Here is a 5,643-nt window from a genome sequence, read left to right as displayed (position 1 = left end):
TCCCCAGCAAGGTTTGTCTTTCCCCAGCAGAATGGAGGTTGACATGGTTATAGGATCCCCAGCACAGTTCCTGGATTTCCCCGGTGTTGTCTCCGAAGGAGACGTGTGTTTATGCATTCGTCATTTAGATAAGCATAGCATATCGCATCATTAGTGCATAGCATTTCCATAATCATGGGGCATTGTGTAAAGCAAGAAAAAACTCATGCATCAACATTGCAAGCATACCCATTAGCCCTAGGCCGTGGCGACCAGCCGAGGTTGGGTTGTTGGAAAGAGTTTAGCATCGCGCCATTGGATCGGCTTCAGAATCGGGTTCATCAGCATGGTTGAAAGGTTGGTGTTTTTCCCAACAAGTGATTCCTCAATCGAGTAGGTATCCCCAGCAGTGTTACTCCCCAATTGTTAGCGTCTTGCCAGCTTGGGTTTTTTTCCTTAAGCAGATATGGGTGTGTCTGATCTCTCCATGTAGAGTCTACCCCTTAAGCAGAAAGTGTCAATCTTTTCCTGCCATTTCCCCACTGAGATACATCCTCGTGGATGACGGTTGCTTCCGTTCCCTCCCTAATGGGATGGGTTTTCCCTATTGAGTTCTTTCCTCATTAGGATGAGTCTTGTTTCAGTCTGCCTTTTGGATCAATCCTAAATTGGCTTTCCGTTGTCTCCTGTGCTTCCCTGGGGCATAAATGAATAGTCGCTCACTAACCGGCACTCATTCATCTCATCCTCAGCGGAATTTGTTGGCCTCTACCTAGAAACTGGTAGTTGTAAGTCCTATCTTTGTGGTTTTCTACCTACTAGCTGGTAGTAGTAAAATCCCACTTTCATCCCCTTGTTGGAGTTAACCCTTTGTGCTCATCCTATCGATGACTGGTTACTTTTCCGTGGTTTTCTGCCTACTAACCGGTAGATGTAATCCCCTCTTTGCAGTTATCAGTATCCGGTTCGTGATATTGACATTCTTTCCCCTCTGGATACTTGCCTTGATTAAGCAGTATTGTCCCCAGTGGGTCTTCCCCTTCTTTTTGGATACTTGCTCCGAGTAAGCAGCTTTATCCCCTTTTGATTGGTCATCTTTTGCATACCTAAGTCTGGTACCCAGATGCCTTTCTTTTCGGTCGATTATTCATTTAACAACCTACAACCCGGTTATGGATAGTCTTCCATGCGAGCGTATTATCTACGTTTTGATGGCTATAGATAATATGTCTTATGTTTTTTTCGGTATTCAGACCGAAGGAGTTTCCGACGATCAGGTCGATGTACTCATGGCACTCAGGCCACTTTTCCGGTATTCAGACCGAAGGAGTTTCCGACGATCAGGTCGATGTAGTCATGGCAATCAGGCCACTTTCCCGGTATTCAGACCGAAGAAGTTTCCGACGATCAGGTCGATGTACTTATGTTTTTTCCGGTATTCAGACCGAAGAAGTTTCCGACGATCAGGTCGATGTACTTATGATTTTCCGGTATTCAGACCGAAGGAGTTTCCGACGATCAGGTCGATGTACTCATGGCACTCAGGCCACTTTTCCGGTATTCAGACCGAAGGAGTTTCCGACGATCAGGTCGATGTACTCATGGCACTCAGGCCACTTTCCCGGTATTCAGACCGAAGAAGTTTCCGACGATCAGGTCGATGTACTTATGTTTTTTCCGGTATTCAGACCGAAGAAGTTTCCGACGATCAGGTCGATGTACTTATGATTTTCCGGTATTCAGACCGAAGGAGTTTCCGACGATCAGGTCGATGTACTCGTGGCACTCAGGCCAATTTTCCGGTATTCAGACCGAAGAAGCTTCCGACGGTCAGGTCGATGTACTTATGTTTTTTCCGGTATTCAGACCGAAGAAGTTTCCGACGGTCAGGTCGATGTACTTATGTTTTTTCCGGTATTCAGACCGAAGAAGTTTCCGACGATCAGGTCGATGTACTTATGATTTTCCGGTACTCAGACCGAAGGAGTTTCCGACGATCAGGTCGATGTACTCGTGGCACTCAGGCCAATTTTCCGGTATTCAGACCGAAGAAGCTTCCGACGGTCAGGTCGATGTACTTATGTTTTTTCCGGTATTCAGACCGAAGAAGTTTCCGACGGTCAGGTCGATGTACTTATGTTTTTTCCGGTATTCAGACCGAAGAAGTTTCCGACGATCAGGTCGATGTACTTATGATTTTCCGGTATTCAGACCGAAGGAGTTTCCGACGATCAGGTCGATGTACTCGTGGCACTCAGGCCAATTTTCCGGTATTCAGACCGAAGAAGCTTCCGACGGTCAGGTCGATGTACTTATGTTTTTTTCCGGTATTCAGACCGAAGAAGTTTCCGACGGTCAGGTCGATGTACTTATGTTTTTTCCGGTATTCAGACCGAAGAAGTTTCCGACGATCAGGTCGATGTACTTATGTTTTTCCGGTATTCAGACCGAAGGAGTTTCCGACGATCAGGTCGATGTACTCATGGCGTTCAGGCCAATTTCCAATTTTCAAATCGAAGAAGTATTCTCCTCTCCGTTGGTGTCAATAAACGTCGAGTTTTTCCCAATCATCCGTTGATGATTTGGTTGTGTTCACTCTCCCCAGTAGAGTTTCCTCCTCTCCGTTGGTGTCGATAAACGTCGAGTTTTTCCTATTCGTCCTATGACGTCTAGTTGTACTTGTCCCCACGTGGATTTACCTCTCCGTTGGTCTTGGTAAACGTCGAGTTTTTCCCATTTCGTCCGTTGACGTATGGTTGTATCCCTTCCAGTCATTCATTAATGTCTGGTTACCTCTCCGTCGGTCTTGGTAAACGTCGTGTTTTTCCCATTTCGTCCGTTGACGTATGGTTGTATCCCTTCCAGTCATTCATTAATGTCTGGTTACCTCTCCGTTGGTCTTGGTAAACGTTGAGTTTTTCCTAGTTGTCCGTTGGCATCTAGTTGTGATTTCTTTTCCCATTCATCGTCGTTGCGATGTCTGGATGTGGCCGTACCCTTTGAAAACAAAAACCAAAATATATACCCAGTAATAAAAGTCAAATCCCAGTGGACGTTTCCATTGGTGGATCCCTGTATTGTGCAAATTCTACGGTTCTTGGTATTCAATCCCTGTTTACCCTGAAAGTCTGACAGCCGTTGCTCTCATCCATTCGGGTTCCCAGCTGATTGAATAGGGGCAGCTGTAGCACCTCAAATTTGCACCCATCATTGTACATACATTTTCATATTAGGTCATAGCATATCATGGTCCATTGCATAGCATTGCATTGCCTCTTTTGCCTCAAGTGCAAGCAAGTCAAGAAATTAGGTCAAACTGATCAGGAGATCAGTCAGTCAAGCAAGCAAGCACAAATTCCATTGAGCCAAGGCCTTAGGGTTGGTCCAACATGTTCACATGACTTGAGGATCCATTTGAAGTGTTTTGGTCAAGGATTGGATGTTCAGAAGTCATCAGTCAATGCACAGTCAGTCAGAAAACCTAAAAGTCAACTGTTGGTCAACTGTCCATTTAATCAGTGATTTGATGATGGGATTTGGTTTGAGAGGTCTCATTCATGTCCAAATAGGCCTCATACATCATGTCAAACATCATCATGGAAGAATTTGAAGCCAGATCAGAAATTTCCAAAAATGGAAACTGGACCTGTAACTGAAACCTGCCCAAAATGGAAAGTCTTGATCCTCAAACTTACATCATGATACAAGCTTCAAATGAATTTTTGCCCAACATGAAAGTTGAAGATCTTGTTCTCCCATTTCGAAAAAGTCCAAGAACTCTCAATTCCCATGTGTGGTTGGCAAGTTATGATCGAATCGTTTTCAGAAATTCTTGAACTTCAGAAGGCCATATCTCTCAAACCATTTGGCCAATTTGGGTGGGGTTTTTTCCTACAAGTCACATTTGATCCCCTCTTTCCAAAAATGTAACTTTCATGTACCAAAACTTCACCAATCAAAATGGCATTTTTGGACCTACTTGAATTAATTTTAAGTAAGGTGAAAAAGTGAAGTTTTAAATTAATCATTTCCCACCATTCCTACTATCCATACATGATCTGAAAATGCATTTGAAACTTGTTGGAAGTCCTTTTTGTGCAAGTACATACAGCCATGCCCTAGTTGCTTGAAAATTGGCAAAAGTACAACTTTCAACCACTCTACTCCATACTTTCATGAACCATGCCTTGTACCACAAAACAGAGATTTTGGAGAGGATTTTCTGTCAAATGAAACCCCTAACTAGCAGCCATCAAGCACATTCAAGACAGAACTTCACATTCTCTCAAAAGACTTCATTTTGGCCATTTCTCAAAATCTGTCCAAAACTTCCAAAGAGTTTGGCATTGCCTTGCCTAAAACAACATCTAAACAGCCTTGTGAACCTGTTCCAACCATTTTCCCTCAGCTGTAACCATGCAAAAACATGCTGCTACATGAAGCACCATTAATGGCAGAGTTTGTTTAAAGCCACTGCAAGTTGTTTCAAGCCAAACAACCTTCACCAATCATCATTTGGAGGGCCTTGCTTCATCTGTTTCGAATCAAAAACACCAAACAACATCTGTACCACGACTGCCCTCCAATCTTGGTGAGTTTTTGATCTTCACTATTCTTAAAACTATTCCATGCTTTAGATAGAGTATGCCATGCTGATCACCATGAAATTTAAATCGTGAAAAACCATCAAGAGATGAGAGAGAACGAGAGCTTTAAAGTTTTGTGTTCATGACTAGTTTCCTTCGATTTGTGTTGGTTTTGTTGTTGTTTAACAAATTAATGGTTGTTTATTGATGAGTAATGTTGGATGTACACGTTGCATTCCTTGATTTTCAATTATGGGACTTTTCATTTTTCTGGAAAAAATCACGATTGGGGAAGATGAAGTGCAGCTTACTGTTTTTTCATTGCTGCACTTTTCCTGCGGATTTACCCGCAACATTCATAGCCTACCTGCGCTTTTTCCTACGGATTCTGGGTTAGGGTTTCACGCGCATGCTGTTACTGTACCATTTAACCCAGAGCCAATCAAAACATTTCCTTTCAACGCCCAAAACGACCGCGTTTCATTTAGTGGTCCAAGGAATTACAAAAATGCCATTCTCGTTTTATTAATCCAAATTAATTCATTTAATTTCTCATTTTTATTTCACTTGGCATGGCTCACTTGCAAAAATCATAACTTGTTCATTTTAAATCCAAAATTCATGGGACTTGTTGCATTGTGTTCATATGGATCTCTAGTTTTTTATCATCATTTTTCCAGATTTTTTTGATCAATGAATTATAATTGTTATTAGGGTTTGTGACATGTGACCAATTTTTGTACACTTTGCCAAATCATTTGTGAAATGGTGATACTTTATCCAATGGCTCCCAAATTTTTTGTGCTTAAACTAGACACACTCATGGTAATTTTGGTGTAGAGTTTGTGAATTTATCTTATGTGGTTTGAGAGTTATGATTTTTTGAATTAGGGTGTGACAATTTGTGTCACACCATTGATGTGCAACTTGTTGATTTTTGTACCCATGCTTCTTGACCTCCAATTGATCTGATTTTTTGCATGAACCTATTCTTGTATGTCTAGTTTACATGTGAATTTTCTTGGAATTATTTGTGACATTTCCTAATTGTTTGAGATTTTCTCCTCTGCTTAGTCAA

The sequence above is a fragment of the Lathyrus oleraceus genome, chromosome 7 (assembly GCF_024323335.1).
Source record: "Lathyrus oleraceus cultivar Zhongwan6 chromosome 7, CAAS_Psat_ZW6_1.0, whole genome shotgun sequence".
Lineage (NCBI taxonomy): Eukaryota > Viridiplantae > Streptophyta > Magnoliopsida > Fabales > Fabaceae > Lathyrus > Lathyrus oleraceus.
This window is presented reverse-complemented; position numbering follows the sequence as displayed.